The following is a 20,300-nucleotide window of genomic DNA, read 5'->3' as shown; positions in this document are numbered from 1 at the left end:
TCCGGGTGTTCTAGGCACTGTGGGGATACAGTAAATAGGACACACAAAGTCTCTATTGATCCAGAGGAAGGAAAGAGTCAATAAGCAAGTCATCAAGACCATAAACCTTGATGTCATGGGGTCAGGAATTCGTTCAACCAGCAAGTAGGTACTGGGTGCTGATTAGGCGTCAGGTGCTCGTCGAGGCAGCTGACAAATCTCTACCCCCCTGGGGCTTGTGTTATGACATTTTTAAAAGACATCAGGTATTTGGAAAAAGAAGAAATAGGTTTTGCAGATTGCCCGGGAGGGGAGGCCCGGGTTAGGCTCAGAGGCATAGATCAGATCAAGTTCCAAGGAGGGAGTCGGTCTGGGAGCATTAGGGACCCACTGGCCCATCCTCAGCCTTGCTGCGCTGGTTCACGTGGCCAGGACGGGACGGGCCGCCCCAGGCCAAGTTGGGGACCGCTGGTCTAGAACAGCGGTACCTGGGGCAGAGCAGGGCTGTGGGCTGTGCAGGGCTGCTGTGCGGAGAGGAGGGGACTCCATGCAGCCCAGCGGGACACAGATGGTTGACCCCACGCTGCGGGAGCAGTGGGCAAGGGGGTTACCTGGCCTCGGAAATGGTTACTGGACCAGGGAAGGGAGGCAGGGGAAGGAGAGACAGACAAGGAGAGGAAGGGGCCGGGTGGGAGCAGCCTCAAGCCCATTGTGCAGGGGGGCGGGGGAATAAGGAGCCCCATCTCTTTCTCCCTCCCCTGCCCCTCACGTCCAGCACCGGGAGGCTCCCCAAACCAGGCGGAGGGCAGGAGCAGCTCGCAGAGGGGTGTGCAGTCCCCAGCACAGGCCGCCTGCCTTGGGGCCGCGCCAAGGTGGGGAAGGGGGCGGAAGGAAAGCGGGGCTGCGGTGTGTACCGACCCAGCCCTGGACCGGCTCAGCTTTCAGGGCCTCCCTGGAGTACTGCCTGGAGGAGGCTGAAGGGCCTGGCTTCCGACGTGAAAATGGGGCTCTGTCTGCTTCCATTTGGGGAGCAGTCCCGAACAGCCAAGGGGAACGCGGAGGCGCCCGGACACCGCTGGGTTGCGCCCGGCTCGCTGTCCCCTGAGTCCCTGCCGCTCTGTCGCAGTACCCGCGCCTCACGGGAGGGGGCAGCCTGGAGCAGCAGGAAGGTCCTCCCGGAGGGACGCGGCCCCAGCGGCGACCAGCGGTGCGCAGGCCCAGGAGGTCCCGCAACCGAGTGACTGGAAAGGCGGGGACAGGCTCGGTGCGGGGGGAGGGGGCGCGGGACAGGATGGTCCCCCAGGGCCCAGTCCTCTCTCCCCCCACCAGCAGGGAGCCAGGAAGACTCCATCCTCGGAGACCCTGCTGGCCTCGCTCAGCCGCTCACACAGCCCTGCCTGCCCCGTGGGGTCTCAGGTGTGTCACGCGCAGAGCTGCGCTGCCAGGAGGCTCCCGCGCAAGGAAAGTGCTGCGGGGACCTGACTTCGGGGGGTCAGCCTCTCCGGGTGGGGGCTAGCTGGGGCGGCAGCCCCCATGGGCTGCGGGTCTGGGACAAGAACACCTATTTGCCCGGCTTCCTTCCCCAGGACGCGGGGACATCCGGATGTGAACATCCAGGCAGGCACTGCTGTCCTCGTTAACAGCACCGCCGACTCAACCCGCTGAGTGACAAAGCCAGGGCACACAGGAGGCCAGCACTGTCGCAGGCCACCTGCTCCCTGTCACCCAGTTCCTTGTACACAGGCGGGAGGTGGGTACTGGTCCCAGGCCGGCCAGCCGAGCCCTGCCTCTCACCTCACCAGGCCACCAGTGTCTGCGGGGGTGGGGGTGGGGTTCCGGCTTTGCCTGGGGCACCTGCTGCCCCACTGGCCAAGGAAAGGCCAGCAAATAAGACGTTAAATACTAATAAAATTGCTATAATTGCATATGTAGATGGATGATGGCAAGTGATGGATGGATGGTAGGTGGCAGAGGATAGAAAACTTTTGGCTAACAGAAACTGTGCCAGAAGTCGGCCTGCGCGGCCCATTCGGATTTTTTCTATTTCTGAGATTTCATCCTTAGCTTTATGGGGTCCTGTGGATCCAAAGCAACCAAGGTCCAATCGGGGAGCGCCACCTGCACAGGGAAAACCTCAGGTGTTCACAGGACTCCCTCCCTTCTGCTGCCGGTCTCGGATGCCCAGGGGGAGGTGGGGCCCTGCTGCCGGTAGGTGCCAGGAGTCCACCTTCACCCCTCTGGCAGCGGAGCTCCCTGCCCCTTTGACTGTATTTCACAAGCAACCCTGGCTCTTTCATTCAGAGGACTCCAGAACAATCCCAGATGTGGCGTGTGGTGGCAAGAAGACCCATGGTGACGAGATCTATCTTTCCAAAGAAAAGAGACTCATCATCCAAAGAGTCACGTGGCCTGCGGTGTGTGATGCATTGAAAGGTAAGTTCTGGGTTCAGTTCCTGTGTTTTTGCTTTTTGCTGTTGTTATTGTTGTTATTTGTTTTTGGGTTTGTTTTGCTTTTGTTTTCTACTTAGCAAGCTATTAGCCCATTTGGGCTTCTCTATTCTCACTTGCAAAAGGGAGGTGATGATATTGATTTACAGAGTGTCGGTGCGGGAAGACAGGGCCCACTCCCCCTTCCCCCTGTCCTGGCGCCTGGCATATGCGGGTCCCTCTAGTACCAGAGGGCCAAGCACAAAGGGAAATACTCTTTACCAGGGAGCATGCAGAACGTGTGTGATGTGTTCTGGGGAGAGGCCAATCTTTCTGGGGTGAAAGTTAGACCCTTTAAAAGGTGAGGTCCTGGAGGGGCCTCTCCCATGTTCCCTGTTCCTGCCACCTCACCCCCAAGCAGCAGCAGAACCCAGTGGGGGAAAAGGGGGGGAAGAACCCAATGAAGATAGTCCAGCTTAAATTGGGGTGGATGTGGGGTGAACAAGAGATTACAGGTCCAGGGAAATGGGAAGGGGGTGACAAGATGGAGCAGGTGGCCTTGTAGACAGCACCCCCTATCTAGACCCTGAGGAGCGGGGAGGGGCAAACAGCTCTAAGGCCTCCTCCACCTCCTGCCCACCTCCCTACTGAGCACACCCTTGACCCCTAAGAAATTACTTTCTTCTGAAATCTGTGTGTTTTCCCAGCCACCCCTGTTGGCGAAGGGCCCGCTGTTCTTTGTTTCATAATAAGGGACCCTTTCCACGAAAGATCTGCTAAGTCTGCAAATGTCCCAGTGCGAGTCCCGGTGCTCAAAACAAGGTAGGTTTTCTGGAGACGGATGGAGAGCAGCCAGGGGGCCAAAGCGGACTGTAGTTATCCGAGAGCTTTAGAAAAGGGACTGCCTCCAAGTCAAACCAAAACGTTTTAACAGATGTTAGGATTGCAGCTCTGTTGACCCACAAAAGGCAGAGGGGCCTCCGGGCTGATTCCACCGCAGCCGTGCCACTTTGCGTTCTCAAGGAAGGTGCACAGGGTTCCAGTTTCTGCACATGCCCCACCCCTCGCCGTCTTGTCTTTTTTGATAATCCTAGCAGGTGTGAAAGGACATCCATTATGGTTGTGAGTCGCACTGCCCTGATGATTAGTGATGTTGGCATTTTTTCGTATACCTGTTGGTTACTTGTGTGTCTTCTTGGGAGAAATTAAAAACAGAACGACCATATGATCCAGCGACCACTTATTGGCATTTATTCAAAAGAACTGAATCCGGGTATTTAAGGATTCGTGCTCACATTTTACGGCAGCATTATTCACAGTAGCCAAGAGGTGGAAACAACCCAAATGTCCACCAACAGGTGAATGAATAAAGAAAATGGGGAATAGATATAAGATGGAATATTATCCCACCTTTAAAATAAGAAAAGTCTGCAATATGTGACAACATGAGGGTACTTTAAGGACATTGTGCTGAGTGAAATAAGCCAGACGCAAAAACAAGCACGTATTTTGGGACCCCACTTCTAAAGGCAGAGATATTGACGGATGTCTTCCAGGAGACCACAATCAAGCAGATATGATAACTGAGTCAAATAAATTTTTTGGTGTCCCAGTGCATAGAAAAGTCATTAAGTTATTAAGTGTGCAATAGTGTTAAGTGTAGTCTATTAAGTGTGCAATAGTATTATGTCTAAAAAAACAATGTACAGGGGCACCTGAGTGGCTCAGTCAGTTAAGCATCCAACTTCAGCTCAGGTCATGATCTCGTGGTTCGTGGGTTCAAGCCCCATGTCGGACTCTGTGATGACAGCTCAAAGCCTGGAGCCTGCTTCAGGTGCTGTGTCTCCCTCTCTCTCTCTCACCCCCCGCCCCATCTCTCTCTCTCTCTTTCTCTTTCTCTTTCTCTCTCTCTCTCAAAAATACATAAACATCAAAAAACAACAACAACAACAACAACTTACAGACCTTAATTTAAAAATACTTTATCGGTGAGCGTCCGACTTCAGCTCAGGTCATAATCTCACAGTTCATAGGTTCGAGCCCCAAGTCTGGCTCTGTGCTGACAGCTCAGGGCCTGGAGCGTGCTTCCAATTTTGTCTTCCTCTCTCTCTGTCTGTCCCCTGCTCATGCTCTGTGTCTCTCTCTTTCAAAAATAAATAAACATTAAAAAAACCTTTTTTGCTAAAAATGCCATGTCTGAGCTTTTTTTGCTGGTGGAGGGTCCCGCCTCGATGCTATTGGCTGCAGACTAATCAGAGTGATGGCTGTTGAATGCCGGCGTGGCTGTGGCCATTTCTTAAGACAACTATGAAGTTTGTCGCTGACTCTTCTTTCAAGAATGATTTCTCTGTGGCCCGTGATGCTGTTTGATAGCATTTTACCCACCGTTGAACTTCTTGAAAAATCGGAGTCAATCCTCTCAAAAGCTGCCTCTGCTCTCTCAACTACGCTTCTGTGATGCTCTAAATCCCTTGTTGTCATTTCAACAAACTTCACAGCATCTTCCCCAGGAGTAGAGTCCAGCTCAAGAAGCCACTCTCTGCTCCTCCGTTCAAGTCTGATCTTGGGAGGCAGCCCTCAGTCCCGTCTCCGGGCTCCACTCTGAGGCTAGTTCTCTTGCTGTTTCCACATCGGCAGTGACTTCCTCCACTGAAGTCTTAAACCTTCAGTCTGAAAAACAAAACAAAACAAAACAAAACAAAAACCCAAAACCAATATCTGCAAAGCGTGACAAGGCTAAGCATAATAAAAGGTGACATGCCTGTATGAGGTACGTACAGCGGTCACGTTCACAGAATCGGAGTGGGCCGGGGGTCGCCGGGGGCTGGGGGAGCAGAATGGGGAGTTCCTAATCTGACACCTCAGAGCCTGGAACCTGCTTTTGATTCTGTCTCTCTCTGTCTCTCTCTGCCCCTCCCCCACGCATGCTCTGTGTCCATCTCTCAAAAACTAATAAATGTTAACAAAATAAAAATGTGTTAAGAGGGTGGATTACATGTTGTGTTCTTACCACAAATAAAATAAAATTGAAGAAAAGGGTCTGAACCGTGCAGGTTGTAGCCTGAGCAGCTAGAGGGGACTGTGGTCAACAGTGACTGCATTTCCTGGCTGTCAAGCCTCAGGCACCCGACGCAGCCTCGCCAGAGAGATCCTGACGCGTTTTGAGCGAAAGAGATTCGAAAGAGATTCTGTCTCGTTGCTCTGAAATTAACTCCAGCTTCCGGAGACCCTCTTAGAGAGCACCGCATTGACCGAAGGGCCATCCATTTCTTGGCGACCCGGTGAAGCCTGTTTCCTCGGGGCCTGTGGAGCGGCTGGATGTGGTGAAGACCGCGCGGTGCCCGGGGAGACCAACCCTGCGGACTCCAGGCCTGGGACCGCCGTGGCGGTGATTCCGTGCAGAGTGTGCGGAGACCGGCTTGTGGTTTCGGGCTGAGGAGCTGGGGTATGCGAAGATCTGGGCTCCGAACCGGATCTACGAGCAGAGGAGAGAGAGAGCAGATCCCGGTGCCCGGCCCACTCCATCCCTTCTCCCTGGCAGGGGCAGGGGCAAGGGCCAGGCTGTCGCAAACCCATTCCTTTTTGAGAACTTCCTTATCATCCGGAGGGGGATGCGGAGCTCCCTGTACAGTCTTACGTGCTACGCTCAGAGTAAAATGTTTCATCCCAATGGAAACAAAAAGAAAACAGACCATGAGCTGGCCACGAAGCACCGAGTTGGATTCTGCCTTCGATTCCGCGTGACTTAGTGATCAGCACAGCTCCTCACCTGTCCCCAGGTGTCCTGAGCCAGGACCGCTGTTTCTGGACATCTTTGGCACGAGGATAAACAAACAGAATCTTACCAGAATGGTCCAAATTAATCTTTTTTTTTTTTTTTTAACTTTTAATCCCTTATATTCTTATGAATGTGGTGGTCTGGGTAAATCTTTCTCTAGAACCCTGTTTGGTAGATTATTCTCTCTTTTATTGTCTATTTTGTTTAATTTAAATCCCAGTTAGTTAACATATAGTGTAATAATGACTTCAGGAGTAGAATCCAGTGATTCATCACTTACATATCACACCCAGTGCTCATCCCAACACGGGCCTCCGTAACGCCCCTCCCCCACCCAACACCCCGACAGAAACCCTCAGTTTGTTTTCTGTATTTACGTCTCTTATGGTTTGTTTCCCTCTCTATTTTTATATTATTTTTGCTTCCCCTCCCTTATGTACATGTGTTTTGTATCTTAAATTCGGCATATGACTGAAATCATATGGTATTTGTCTTTGACTTATTTCACTTAGCATAATGCACTCTAGTTTCATTCACGGTGTTGCAATTGGCAAGATTTCATTCATTTTGATTGCCAAGTAATACTCATTGTATATATATATATATATATATGCCGCATCTTCTTTATCCATCCATCAGTCGATGGACATTTGGGCTCTTTCCATACTTTGGCTGTTGTCGATAGCGCTGCTATAAACATCGGGGGGCATGTGCCCCTTTGAATCAGCACTCCTGTGTCCTTTGGAGAAAGGATAGTAGTGCAATTGCTGGGTCATAGGGTGGTTCTATTTTTATTTATTTAAAAAATTTTTAAAGTGTTTATTTTTGAGAGAGAGAGAGAGTGCAAGCAGGGGAGGCGCAGAGAAGGGGAAGACACAGAAGAGGGGGACAGACCAGGCTCCAGGCTCTGAGCTGTCAGCACAGAGCCTGATGCGGGGCTCACACCCATGAACTGTGGGATCATGACCTGAGCTGAAGTCGGATGCTCAACTGACTGAGCCACCCAGGTGCCCCAAACTATTTTTAATTTGTTGAGGAACCTGGTCCACATTAATCTTGCCAGGAGCTGGTGGTGAGATGTATGGACCTCTCAGGGTCTCTCCATGATCTGATGATTGATTGACTCTGGGCACGTGTGAGTACTTTCTCTCCACTCCTGCGGGCAGTGAGCTGGGGTGGGGGCTGCTGGCCCCTGTGATCTGGAAGATTCGGAAAGCCCTCCCTTTTCACCTTCACTCACACCTTAGAAAATCCATGCTTTTGTCCCTGGAGCTTCTCTGATACAAGATCCAAATCCCCCACCACTCCGAGGGTGAGAGCTAACCCTGCTTCCATGAATGGTTTAATGTGAATTAGTTAATTGCTATCATTTATTTTAATTCATTCAGCCAGTCTTTCAGGAAGACTCTTGCATAAATCAAGGGGGTGGGTTTTAACTATTTCCCTGGATGCCAGCTTGCAAAGACCAGTGAGACCCAGGTCCCGGCCTTCCCAGCAGCCAGGAGGAGGAGCCACCAGACACCCAGGGGACAGTTCTTTGCAAAGCACTATGGAAACCTGAAAGAACGTTCCAGGAAGCTGCGGGGGTTGAAACCTGGGACTCCGGGAAGCTGAGCAGAGGCCCTGAAAATAGAGCATATTCCAGGGAGGGCCCAGCAACGAAAGGACCGGAAGTGGTTGGAAAAGGGTCCAGGAGGGTTGATTAAGACCTGGTGAGGACAAGTCAGGGCAGGAGCAGGTTTCCTTTTGTCGCTACAGGGCAGATGTAAGAGGCTCCAACTGTAAGGAAGAGCACTGTTTTGTGAGCATATATGCAATTTTTCTTTTTTTCCGGGAGGAAGGTCTGTAGAATTCTTCAGATTTATAAAGCATATATGGAGGTGGTTCAGTGAGTTGGGCATCCTACATTGGCTCAGGTCATGGTCTTGCAGTCTGTGAGTTCAAGCCCTGTGTCAGACTCTGTGCTGACAGCTCAGAGCCTGGAGCCTGCTTCAGAATCTGTGTCTCCCTCTCTCTCTGCCCCTCCCCCGCTCACACTCTGTCTCTCTTAAAAATAAAAACATAAAAAAATAAACATTAAAAAAATAATAAAGCATATATAATCTGAGTAGTTGGGCCCCCTGCCCTCCTCAATGGCAAGACTTTGAGAACTTGTTAAAATGTATTAAACTTAAAATGCTCTAGAAAGTTGTGCTGTGCTCTAGAAAGTTCCGGTAGACACCTATGCAGCCGGAAGCAGGAAGGCAGGCTGACCACGCAGAGGCCTGAATCTGTGTGGTAGGTGGCCAGCCCAAGGGGGCCTGGGCACAGACTTGGTCCCGTGGCCCTTCCTCTCTGACCACAGAAAGCACTGTGAACATACTTTCTCTACTTGAGAGGAACCAACATTGAACCGGATATTTTTTATAAAGTTGTTGCTCTCACAGTATCCATGGAAACAACATCTTCATAAAGGGAGACATTCAGTGGCGTGTCTGGCTGGCTCAGTCACTAGAGAGGTGACTCTTGATCTCAAGGTTGTGAGTTCAAGCCCCACATTGGGCATAGAGCTTACTTAACAAAAAAAGGGTGAGAGAGAGAGAGAGAGAAACATTTATTCTTCAGGTAGTTATGTCTGCATCTTCGATAGAGCTGACACTGGTCTGGGCATCAGATGTGCTTGTTCTGAAGGATCTCATGTCCTGGGGAAGAGACATACAGCGAACATTATGAAGAACCAAGGACATTTGAGGAAGTGTCATGGAGATACCAGAGAGGAGGGGGAGGGGCGTGAGAGCCGTCATGGAGGCAGAGGGGACGTTTGGGCTGAGGCTTCTCTGCCCGGGAGAAGGAGGCAGGTCCTTAAGACTTGGGGGCGGAGCATTCTAGGCAGTGGGAGTGGCCAGAGCAGTGTACGTCAGCTTTGTAGCTTAAAGGGGCAAAAAATAAGGGGGGCGGGGCTGGAAGGGCCAGGGTGACTGCAGGGAGCTGGTAAGTGGCAGGGTTGGAGGCGGGGGACACGGGGCACAGGGTGGAATGTGGAAGTTGGGGCATCGGGGTGGCTCAGCTGGTTGAGCGTCTGAGTCTTAGGTTTGGCTCAGGTCACGATCCCGGAGTCCTAGGATAGAGCTCTGCATCAGCACAGAGCCCGCTTAAGATTCTTTCTCTCCCTTTGCCCTTGATCCTAGCTCCTGCCCTCATCTCTCTAAAAAAAAAAAAAAAAAAAAAATTAAATATGGAAGTAATCTCATCTGATATCTTTTTTAAAATAATTTTTTTTTTATTTTGGGGCGCCTGGGTGGCTCAGTCAGTTAAGCGTCTTACCCTGCTTTTGGTTCAGCTCATGATCTCACAGTTCTCAAGTTTGAGCCCCGTGCTGGGCTCCATGCGGATGGTGTGGAGCCTGCTTGGGATTCTCTGTCTCCCTCTCTCTCTGGCCCCTCCCTGCTCTCTATTTCAAAATAAACAAATCAATTTTACTGAAAATTTAAATGATTTTTTATTTTGAAATAGCTCAAGACTCACAAGAAGTGGCAAAAAGTAGTGGAGAGATTTCCCACTTACCTTTCACAGGTTTTCGTGTGGACAGAGATTTTCCTTTCTCTTGGGCAGGTGTCAAGGAGTGGAATCGTGGGGTCCTATGGAAACTCTACAGCTCAGCTTCAACGAACTGCCAGACTCTTCCAAGCCAACTGCGCCATCTTACATTCCCGCCAGCCACATACGAGCGTTCCTGTTTTTCGACACTTTTGTCAATGCTCATTACTGTCTGTCCTTTCCCGTAGCCACCCCGGTGGCTGAGGAGTCTCACTGTGGCTTCAGTTTGAACTTCACTCATGATTACTGAGGTTGAGAAGCGTTTCATGTGTGATCTCTTTTTTGAAAATCACTGTAGCTCTCGGTGGAGACAGCCCTGAAGAAAGGCCATCGTGGACCGAAGAGCCAGGTTGGGGGGACGCGTGCGCTGGAGTGGCCGAGGAAGACAAGTGCAGCCTGTGACATGTCTTGGAGGAAAGAGTGATCAGAGACAACTCTCAAGCTTCTGGGGTGCATGTGGACCACAGGTCAGAAAGAGAGCCTCCGTTTTCCGGATTCCATGAAGCTGACTTTGCGGCCCTGAGTCCTTCACTTCACTTACTTAAATCACTTATTCTTGACTCATAACTCAGAGCGCTGCTGTGGGCACTTGGAAGAGTTCACAGCTGTCAGGCATTTGAAGTGCTCTCAGAACAAATGGATATATTCGATACCGATCAGAATTAGCCAGAGTTGGGTTCCGTGTAAAAGAGCTTCTCCTAATAATTTGAACGAACTGCAGTGGGTTGTGCCACCCCAGCAGCTGGGAAGGCACATTGACTGAATGGCAAGCTGCTGGTGTGTTTTAAATCAGCTTCCCTTGAAGCAAGTCAGGATAGACTTGATGAAGGGTGAGGTCCACTATGACCCCAAGCTCTGGACTCTTTTAGACTCTAGTTTCACCATGTGTAGAGTGAGAGTTGAGACCAGATCATGTGGGAAGGCATGCAGATGCTTTCACACAGGTGCTCTTTCTGGGTCTGGAGGCACTGGGCACCTAGTACAGTTCAGGGTGGTGTGGGGATTACAGAAAAGATTAACAATAACAAGAGCTGACATTGTTTGAGTGCCACTTAGTAAGTACCATACGCTATACTAAGAGCTTTACGTACCTTAGCTCTTTTTAAAAATATTTTTTAACATTTGTTTATTATTGAGAGAGAGAGAGAGACAGAGCATGAGTGGGGGAGGGACAGAGAGAGGGGGGAGACACAGAATCTGAAGCAGGCTCCAGGCTCCAAGCTGTCAGCACAGAGTGTGACGTGGGGCTCGAACTCACAAACCGTGAGATCATGACCTGAGCAGTTGAATGGTTAACCAACTGAGCCACCCAGGCATCCCTATATTAGCTCTTTTAACCCTAACAATAACCCAAAGTATGTACTTTTATTATCACTAATCTACAGATGAAGAAACGGAGCACAGAGAGGTTAAGCAGCTTGGTCGAATATCACAGCAAGCAAGCGCTAATGCCAGGGCGTGAATTCCTGCAGCCTGTCCCCGCAGCCCAGTCTCTCAGGTAGGACATTGCCTCACTAAGATGTGGCTTCAGGTAGATTTTTAACCAATTTGGGAAAATCTGACTCTATCACGTAAAGCCATTTAGAAAATACGGAAGGCAACACAAAGTTCAGAATCGTTGTTGCGGCTTCTTTAATTTGTAATTTAAGGTGAGAGAAAAGAATGTTCAAAGCATGCGCCTGTCTCCTGCCAAGTTGGTTTTCCTGGAGAGGAGTGAGTGAAGGGGGCTGTGTGCAGTGGGGAGGCTGTCCTGGGGGTGCCCCACCTGGGAAGCGGCTTCCGTGAAGGGGGGAAGCTGGGAGAGCCTTGCTGTGGCCTTACATCAGCTTACTGGAGCTCCAGGGAAGGTTCTGGAAGGAAAGCAACAGACTGCCGACAGTTGCAGCACACCAAGCTCCGGGAGATGGGTGCCCCAGACACTCACTGGGGACACCCCGTTTTTATCAGAGAACTTGTAGAGAAGGGGCTCAGGGCCTTCCCACCATGCAGAGCCCTTCCCCCGATGCTGGGGCTGCCCTGCTGGCCCTGACCGTGGGGCATCTGAGGGACACGGTCCCCAGGCAGCCCTGCCTGGGCCACCCGGCCACATTTAGAGTAGCCGGAAGCCCGCAGACCCCCAGAAATGCCGAGTCACCACTGGCCCGGGGCTGGCCGGAGAACGTGCTGTGGCGCTGGCGAGCAGAGAACCCGGCCACACCCCCAGGTCCCTCTGTGCCACTGCAGACACCGTACGGACAACAGTCCACGCCAACAGGTGACACACGGCAAACTGGGCACATTCCTGGGAGAGGGGAAGCTTCATGCACAAAACAACCCCAGCTGCTCTTTTTCTTCCCTTTCTTTTCTTTAAATCGGGAAAATGAAGCCATCGTTCACTGGTTCTTCCCGCTGGAAAATCAGAGTTCAGGGGAGGGGCGCCGCCTCCAGGGAGCGGAGGCTGAAGGCAGGGGTGAAGGGGGACCCTGAACTTCTGGGGGTTCGGCCCCTGGGGATGGGGGTCTCCCGGCCTCTGGGGTGCACTGCCTTCAGCCCGCCCCGCTCGACCCCACCAGCCCTGCAGCCCGTCTCTGTCTTTCCTGGAGCCGCATGGACACCACGGATGCCCCCCTCTCACTGCTGGCCTCCTTCTAGGATCCCCATCTCCCACGGCTGTCTTGCCAGCACCCTCTCATGACCAGTGGGCCCCACGCCTCCCTGGGGACACGCCCTTTTTAGAAATGCCCATTAACACATGGTGTTTTCTTTTTAATTTTAAGTAGGCTTCCACACCCAGCATGGGGCTTGAACTCATGACCCAGAGATCAAGTGTCGCATGCTCTACCGCCTGCACCAGCCAGGCAGGCGTCCCCAAGACACAGCGTCTCAACAGAAGGAGCAGTAGGGAGAACAATGACTTTTAAAGCTGTCGCTCCCTGGAATTGGTGAATATACAGCCTCACGCGGCAAATGGGAATTTAAGTGGCACATGGATGTAAGGTTGCTAGGCAGCTCAGCTGGAGACAGCGAGCTGGATTATTCTGGATTATTCTAGATTATCTCGGTGGGCCAGTGTCATCACCAGGGTCTTCATAAGCGGGACCCTTTCGCAAGGGTGTTCACAGGGGACAAGAAGAGTGAGAGATGCAGTGTTGCAGCCACTGAAGGTGGAAGGGGCTGTACGTCAAGAGGCGTGAGCAAGATCTAGAAGCGGGAAAGCCGTGGCTATGGGGTCCTCCCCCAGAGACCCCAGAAGGGCACCCAGCCCTGCAGACACCTCGGTTAGCCAAGTGGACCCTGAGCCAGTCTCCGACCTCCAGACTGTACGACGCATTTGCACTGTCTGAGCCACCAGATGTGGGGTAGTTTGTCACCGGAGCAACAGGAGGCTGCCATGGAGGGGGTCTCGGCCCCCGAGAGACCTGTGGGCAGTTGGGACATTTAGGAGTTTCTCCATCAGCATGGTGCTGGCGGGTCCCCAGCTGGTGACTCCCATGGGGCTGGCCCCACAGGGGACAGGAGGGAGCAGGTTTGGACAGAAAGAGGAAGAACCCGGAAGGACAAGAACTTCTGGCTGTCCCTCCCGATGCACGTGCAGGGAGGGGCAAGTATGGACACGGACCCCGTGCTGCTGATTCAGAGAACCAGGCTCCTGCTTCTCCCTGTGGTCCTGGGGGCAATGAGCAAAATGAGAGTTTACCAGAACTGCGCACACGGCCCCACCCATGCGATCACAGGTGTGGTCTCAGGTGAAGCCCCTGTGGGGAGCCTGGGTTTCTCTGTCACAGAAGGACTATAACACAGGCAGCGGGGCTGGGATTGGGTCTGGAAGCGCCTGGGCCCTCAAGCGCCACCTGCTGGGACAGGACTTCACACCCAGGAGGGAAGCACAGCAGGCGGTGCGTCAGGACGGAAGGCAGACCCTCCCTCCACGTGAACCCCTGGCATGTCCAGGCCTTTCCCTGCCTCTCACTCCCCGTTTCCCTCAGGCTGACCCTGCATTTAAGGAGCCCGAGGCAGGACCTGGCCTGTGACAGATGGCAGGACAGTGACCGGCCCCCTATTTATGTCACTCTCACGTGGTAGGAAGGGCCGCGATGGAGCCGGGACTCTCTGCCCCAGTCCAAGCCCTGTGTGTTTATTCTGCTCTTGAGCAGATCACAGACCACCCTTGAGCCTTGGGTTCTTCATGTTTTCCAGAAAAAAGATGGCCTACCTCAAGGGGTGACTGCACGGGCCAAGTCCGAACACCCAGCGGCCTCGCGCTTGCCTGGAGCTAGACTCCGCCAGTCTACCAGCCCTCAAGTGGGTAAGTCTGCGAAAGTGCTTTGTAAAGTTCTGCACGCGTGGCCTGCAGCTGCTGTAAGAAGTTACCAAAATCTTGGTGGCTTAGGACACTGAAAACGTATTCACTCATGATTCTGGAGGCCGGCAATCTGAAGTCAAGGTGTCCACAGGGTCACGCTCCCTCCAGGGGCTCTGGGGAGAGTCCATTCCTTGCCTTTTCTAAACTGAAGTTTTTAAAGTTGCTTTTTGAGAGAGTGTGTGAGCGGGGGGGGGGGGGCGCGGGGGAGCGGGTAGACAAGGATCCAAAGTGGGCTCTGTGCTGACAGCAGGGAACCCGATGCGGGGCTCAACCCATGAACCATGAGATCATGACCTGAGCTGAAGTCAGAGGCTCAGCTGACCGAGCCACCCAGGCGCCCCTTCCTTGCCTCTTCTGACTTCTGGTGGCTGCTGGTGTCCCTTGGCTGGTGGCCACACTGCTCATTTCTGCCTCTGTTCACTCATTGACTTCTGCTCTGTGTGTGCTAAGCTCCCTCTGTCTCTCTTTTATAAGGACACTGGGGACTGAGGCTTCACTTAGACAATCTCGGGTCATCTCTCCATGTCAAGATCCTTGGGTTCATCACAACTGCAAGGATGCCTCCTCCTTATTTTTAGGCTCCGGGAGTCAGGATGTAGTATCTTCGGGGGGCCATTACTGAGCCTGCCACCGTTCCGTCCTCTGGCTGCCAGACAGTCACATCTGTCCCACATGCAACGTATATGGACCTTGTCCCTACGGCCCTGATGGGCTCGGCCCAGTATGCTGTCCACTCAAGGTGAAAAAAATCTCACCTTGGTCTCCTCAAAGGTTCCAAATCCCATCCTGTACGTTGGGTATCACTGACACTCTGGACAGGCTCCATTCTGGGGAAAAGTCCTCTGTAGCTCTGGGCCTCTGACACTAGAAAGTACATTATCTGTTCCCCAAACGCAGTGGTGAGCAGTCTTAGAATAACAGTTATAAGATTCCAAAAGAGTGACAATGAAAGGGAAAGGAGGTCACCAGTTTCCAAGCAAGTGGAAGCCCAACAGGGCAGATTCTGTTAGGTTTCAAGGTCTGGGATAATCCTCTGTGGCTTGAGGCTCCAGCCTCTGGTCCTATGGCACAGATTGTAGGAATTGGGATCTACTATCCGAGGGTGGCCATTCTCGAGTCTATGCCAAGTGCTCTACAAGTGTCAGTTGGCACTACTGTACCAAGTGTATTTGTCACTAAGAGTATAATACTTGCGGGGATGCCTGGAGGGCTCAGTTGGTTAAGCGTCTGACTTCGGTTCAGGTCATGTTCTCAAGGTTCATGAGTTCGAGCCCCATGTCGGGCTCTGTGCTGACATCTCAGAGCCTGGAGCCTGCTTCTGATTCTGTGTCTCCTTCTCTGTCAGCCCTTCCTCCACTCATGCTCTGTCTCTCAAAAAAAAAAGTAAAGAATAATTTTTAAAGAAAAAGCATTTATGAGCTCACCAGAAGGGTGAGGGGGGTCCTCATCTCCACAATGACAGTGGACGCAACAGAAGGAGCCGTGGGGCAGGCTTTGGGGGCACAGGCATTGTCTCCAGAGACCCCCACCGCCCTGTCTTCAGATGGATGGCGGACCTGGCGTTCTGGCAGGTGCCTGCCCCCTCTGGCTGCCTGTGAGGCTGTCATGTCTCTTCTGGAAGAACGTACATCCAGGGGACAAATGATTTTAATGATAACATGGCAGGTGGTGTGACAGACTGGTGGGTGGGGATAGTTTGGAGAAGGGGGCCTGCTGAAATCTCTCAATCCCATCCCCCAGGCAACCTCTCTTCATAATCACTGGCCCCTGGCCCCCCGGGGAGGCAGGCCGGTCCGTGAACCTTGCTTCCCTGACAGGCCCCACGGATGTGCCAGAGCCGTCCCTGAGTCAGTGGGGCTTGAGAAGTCTCCCACGATTGGGATCTCCTGCCTCCTGGGCTAAGAGAAAAGGACAGCAGTGCGAGAGGAAGGAGGAAAGACTGAGCTCTCTCGGGCGTGGCTGATGACATTCCGGTTAGGTATGTGTGACACTTGGTCCAAGCAGCTCTTTTCCCAAAACTATCATTACGGAGACAGACTTTCTGACAGACAACGGTGTTTATCACTCTGGCAGCGCTGCTCCAGGCCCTGCCTCGGCAGGAGCCACGGGACCTCTTAGGAGTCCTGTTGTCCCTGGCAGTCGGGGGACACTGTGGGTGTCCCCTGGAGGGAGCAGTGTGCTCCCTGAGTGTGGCCGGGACTCAGGAACCCGCTCCCCACCCGGCCCTGGCAGGCAAGACTGCAGGCGAGGAGAGGCGTCCCCAGGCCCCCAGGGAGACCCTGGGAAGCAGGAAGGGGGGGCAGTCCCAAGCAAGTCTAAACCTACCAGGGCAAATTCCTTTAGATTTTAAGGCTCAAGAATAATCCTCTGGCTCCGTGCTCTGCCTTCTGCGCCCACCAGTGGGGTGGCTCTGACCCCTCTTGAGTAGAGAAGAGTCAGCTCTGTGCCCCTGGGCTGGCGTGGCAGTGACAGCCCTGTGACCTCTGAACTATCTTCTCTTCGCCAGAGGGCAAGGCATGCTCCCAGCAGAAGGCTCTGCTCTCCCGCAGAATCCAGAAGTCCCGAAGCTGTCCTCCTTTTCGTCCGGTCTCCGGGCCCCTTGGTCTCAGCTGGCATTTCTGCTGGTATAAAATTCTTAGAACACCTGAAGTGGGTCTGAGGAGTCCCAGCGCCCAGACAGGTGGTTCTTCACAGATCTGGATAAGCCTGTTTCTGTTCCCAGCTTCTGAGGAGATGGATGTTTGGACCCTCAGGCGACGGGCCCATAATCTCTTTATCAAACTCTGGCCTGCCTCACATTGAGAGTTCTCTCCAGAGCGTGCTTTCTCGCTTTGGGAAGAGCAGATAGTGGGGGAATTTTCCAAATTTTCACGTTCTGGTTTCTTTTCCAATTGGTCTCCTTTCTCTTGCATTTTTATTACAAATAGCAAGGAGGAACCAGGCTGTACCTTGCACCATCTGCTTGGAAACCTCCCCAATGTACCCAGCCGGTCACTTACTAGTTCTACTGTCCACAAAGAACGCATTTCAGCCAAGTTCACTGCCACTTTTTTGACAAGGTCTGCCTTCCTCCAATTTCCAATCACTGCTTCCTCAGGCCCATCTGAGAACTCAACAGGAGCACCTTTATTATTTTTAATTTTTTATTTCTTTTTAACATTTATTTATTTTGAGAGAGAGAGAGAGAGCATGAGCAGGGGAGGGGCAGAGAGAGGGAAAGAGAGAAACCCACGCAGGTTCTGTGCTGTCAGTGAGGAGCCTGACCTGGGGCTGGATCTCACAAGCCGTGACCTGAGTTGAAATCGAGTCGGATGACATTTAATTGACTGAGCCACCCAGGTGCCCTGGGAGCACCTTTCATGTCCATATGCTAGCAGCTTTTTGTGATGATAGATGCATCTCCCTAAGGCGATGTGAGCTCTCCTCTTTTCTCACTGAGCCGTCACAAGAATTGCTTTCATGCCTATATTTCTACCAACTGTTTCTTCTCGTCAGTCTAGGCTTTTTCTAACATTCTCCTTAAAACTCTTCCAGCTTCTACACATTATCTAGTTCTGAAGCCACTTCCATACTTTTTAGGTATTTATTACCCACCTCTTGGTACCAAAATCCGCAGTAGTTTTCTAGGGGAGGCCCCCAAAAGGACCACAGACTGGGTGGCTTAATCAGAGACTTATTTCCTTGTAATCATGAAGGTGCTAAGTCAGAGACAACGTGTTGGCAGGCCAGACTCCTTCGGAGCCTCTCTCCGTGTGTACATGGCCGTCTTCATCTGGACTTCCTTACCTGTGTCTGCGTCCTGATGTCTAATTCTTTTAAAGACACTAATCATGGGGCACCCAGATGGCTCAGTCGGTTAGGCCTTGGACTCCTGACTTTGGTTCAGGTCAGGTCAGGATCTCACAGTTCCTAAGTTCGAGCCCCAGATCAGGCTCTGTGCTGACAGTGTGGAGCCTGCCTGGGAATCCTTCTCTCTCCCTCTCTCTGCCCCTCCCCTGCTCATGCTCTATCGCAAAATAAATACAAACTTAAAACAAAATAAATAAAACGCTAAAAAAGTAAGATTTTTATAAAGACACTAGAGCCCGCCCCAATGACCCCATTTTAACTTATTCACTTGTTTAATGACCGTACCTCCAAATATAGGCACATCCTGCAGTGTTGGGGGATAGGATCTCAACATGAATTTTCCGGGGGGTGGAGGGAACATAATTGAGGCTCATAATGGAGCCTTATTAAAGGCTTAGCACCTTCATAATTACGAGGAAATAAATCTCTGTTGATTAAGCCACCCAGTCTGTGGTCCTTTGGGCCCCCCTAGCAAACTAATGCGCATTTCGGTACCAGGAGGTGGGTAATAAATACCTAAAAAGTATGGAAGTGGCTTCTGAACTAGATAAACACTTAAACACTTATTTTCCATGTCCTAACAGCTGACCCACATGGCTTACTGACGTTGCTCTGTGGCTGTGCCCTCTCTCCACCCCCCCCCCCGCCCCGTTGTCCTCTACTGGAGAGACGTGGGCCGCACTCACACGTCTTGCTCCTGGCATGTGGCTGTGGGGAGGGGAACATAAAATTGAGAGGTGTTTAGCTGTCCCTCTTCTGAGGCCTCTGGTGCCGCATCCAGGATGCGGGACGGCAGGCCCGACAACCCTCGCTTTGTCACCCACGCAGCAGCCGTTCACGGAGAGCTCCGCGTCTCTAGCGTGGACTGTTTTGGTTCCCTGCTCGGTCCTCCTTCCCTCCGTGGCCCACAGGTGCCCACAAGCCTGCAAAGGAAACCATGGTGGCTTGTGGCAGCTGCAGCCCTGGCCCGGGGAGGAGTGGATGTGCTCTCCACGACTCACCTCTTCTTGACCATCATCCTGTGAGGTGAGCCGACTGTGACCATCACACGGCCCTGGTTAAATGACATTCCGCAGGTGACACAGCTGGTCAGTGGCAGGAACCACGCCTGCCCTCTGCTCCCCAAAACCCCCTCCAGCCACCGCCCTTCCTGCCACAGTTCTGCACCTGGGCTCCATGCTCCCCCTTAACCACCCTTTGACCCTGGTCCCTTCTCTTCCCTGCTCTCAACGGTCCCCCACAAGGCCAGACAAGGATGGACGTGGCACGAGAGCTTTACTCTGCACTGTGAGTAGATTGGACAACTGGCTTGGCTTATGGGAGCCTCGGCTTCCCCAAGGGTGAAATGGGGGTGACGACTGCTGTGTGGGTGGTGATTCGAGGTGATTTGGAGGAGGGCACCTGTGCTCCAGGGCCTGGCAAGTGACAGCCAGGCTTCTTGGGGTCACCTCTTCCACCTGCCTTTCTTGCTTCCTGTCCAGCCTTACTCTCTATCCTTAAGCTTCTGCTCTGCATTGTACCCAACAGTGTTCAACTGATCGTGCATCTCACCCGTCTTGAGTGCTCACACAGCCCCGGGCAGGCCTGTGGGGAGGAGCCCCATGGAAACAGGTGGGCGGCTGGCACCCTGCATGCCCAGAACTGCAGTCCACGACGGGTGGGCTCGGGGATGACGGTCGGGGTGGGGGGGCACGCCCTCCATCTTGCTTATCAGGAAGCGCTTCTACAAAGTCCTTTTTCTGCTTCCTCACTCATTGCACAATCTGCTCCCTGATTTCCCGGTGGTGCAATGGGGAGAGAAGTTGGTCACAAAATCCCAGGCCCTTTAGATCTGGTCAGAGGTTCAGCCGGTGCTTGGACATCTGAGGACCAGGGGGCCTCCCTGCGGCTCCTCCACGGCCCCCTCCCTCCCCTGCCCAAGGCGTTTACTACCCAGTGTTTCTCAATGTAAATGCGAATTCAGTGACCAGGAGTCTCAGGTGTGTGGCTCAGACAAGTCTGTCCTCAACGGGCATCTCTTCCCACTTGGCCTTCTGCATCAGGGTGGGAACCCGGGGTCAAGGTCAATGTCAGATTCTCTGCGTCGCTCGGCCTCACACACTATTTCCATTTGACGCTGCAAGGAGACGACCCTACTGAAGCTCAGAAATGGTCCCAGATTGCAGACGTAAGTCACAAATGTCATCTACACTGGGGTTCTTAGAATTCAGGGTGTCCAAAAACTTTGGTGGGGAAAGAAAATGACATCTTTATTTTCATGAACCTCCAAATGAACTGAGAGCTTTGTCACCAGTTAAAAAACAAACAAACAAAAAGAACACAGGGGCCTCTGGCGGGCTCCATCCCTTA

General features: G+C 52.5%; 2 long non-coding RNA genes across 2 annotated transcripts; both read left to right on the top strand.

The window, feature by feature from the left end:
• Positions 1 to 1,241: 1,241 nt before the first annotated feature.
• LOC115271849 lies at positions 1,242 to 10,905 on the top strand. The gene is made up of 4 exons (XR_003900117.1): positions 1,242 to 1,395; positions 2,281 to 2,412; positions 3,114 to 3,228; positions 9,776 to 10,905. It is a non-coding gene; the product is annotated as an uncharacterized LOC115271849 (long non-coding RNA).
• A 111-nt stretch (positions 10,906 to 11,016) lies between these two features.
• LOC115271848 lies at positions 11,017 to 16,720 on the top strand. Its single transcript, XR_003900116.1, has 4 exons — positions 11,017 to 11,258; positions 13,937 to 14,045; positions 15,920 to 16,080; positions 16,609 to 16,720. It is a non-coding gene; the product is annotated as an uncharacterized LOC115271848 (long non-coding RNA).
• The last annotated feature ends 3,580 nt before the right edge of the window (positions 16,721 to 20,300 follow it).

Source organism: Suricata suricatta, chromosome 2 (assembly GCF_006229205.1).
Source record: "Suricata suricatta isolate VVHF042 chromosome 2, meerkat_22Aug2017_6uvM2_HiC, whole genome shotgun sequence".
Lineage (NCBI taxonomy): Eukaryota > Metazoa > Chordata > Mammalia > Carnivora > Herpestidae > Suricata > Suricata suricatta.
Note: the sequence above shows the minus strand (reverse complement) of the source record. Positions and strands in the feature narration are given on the sequence as shown.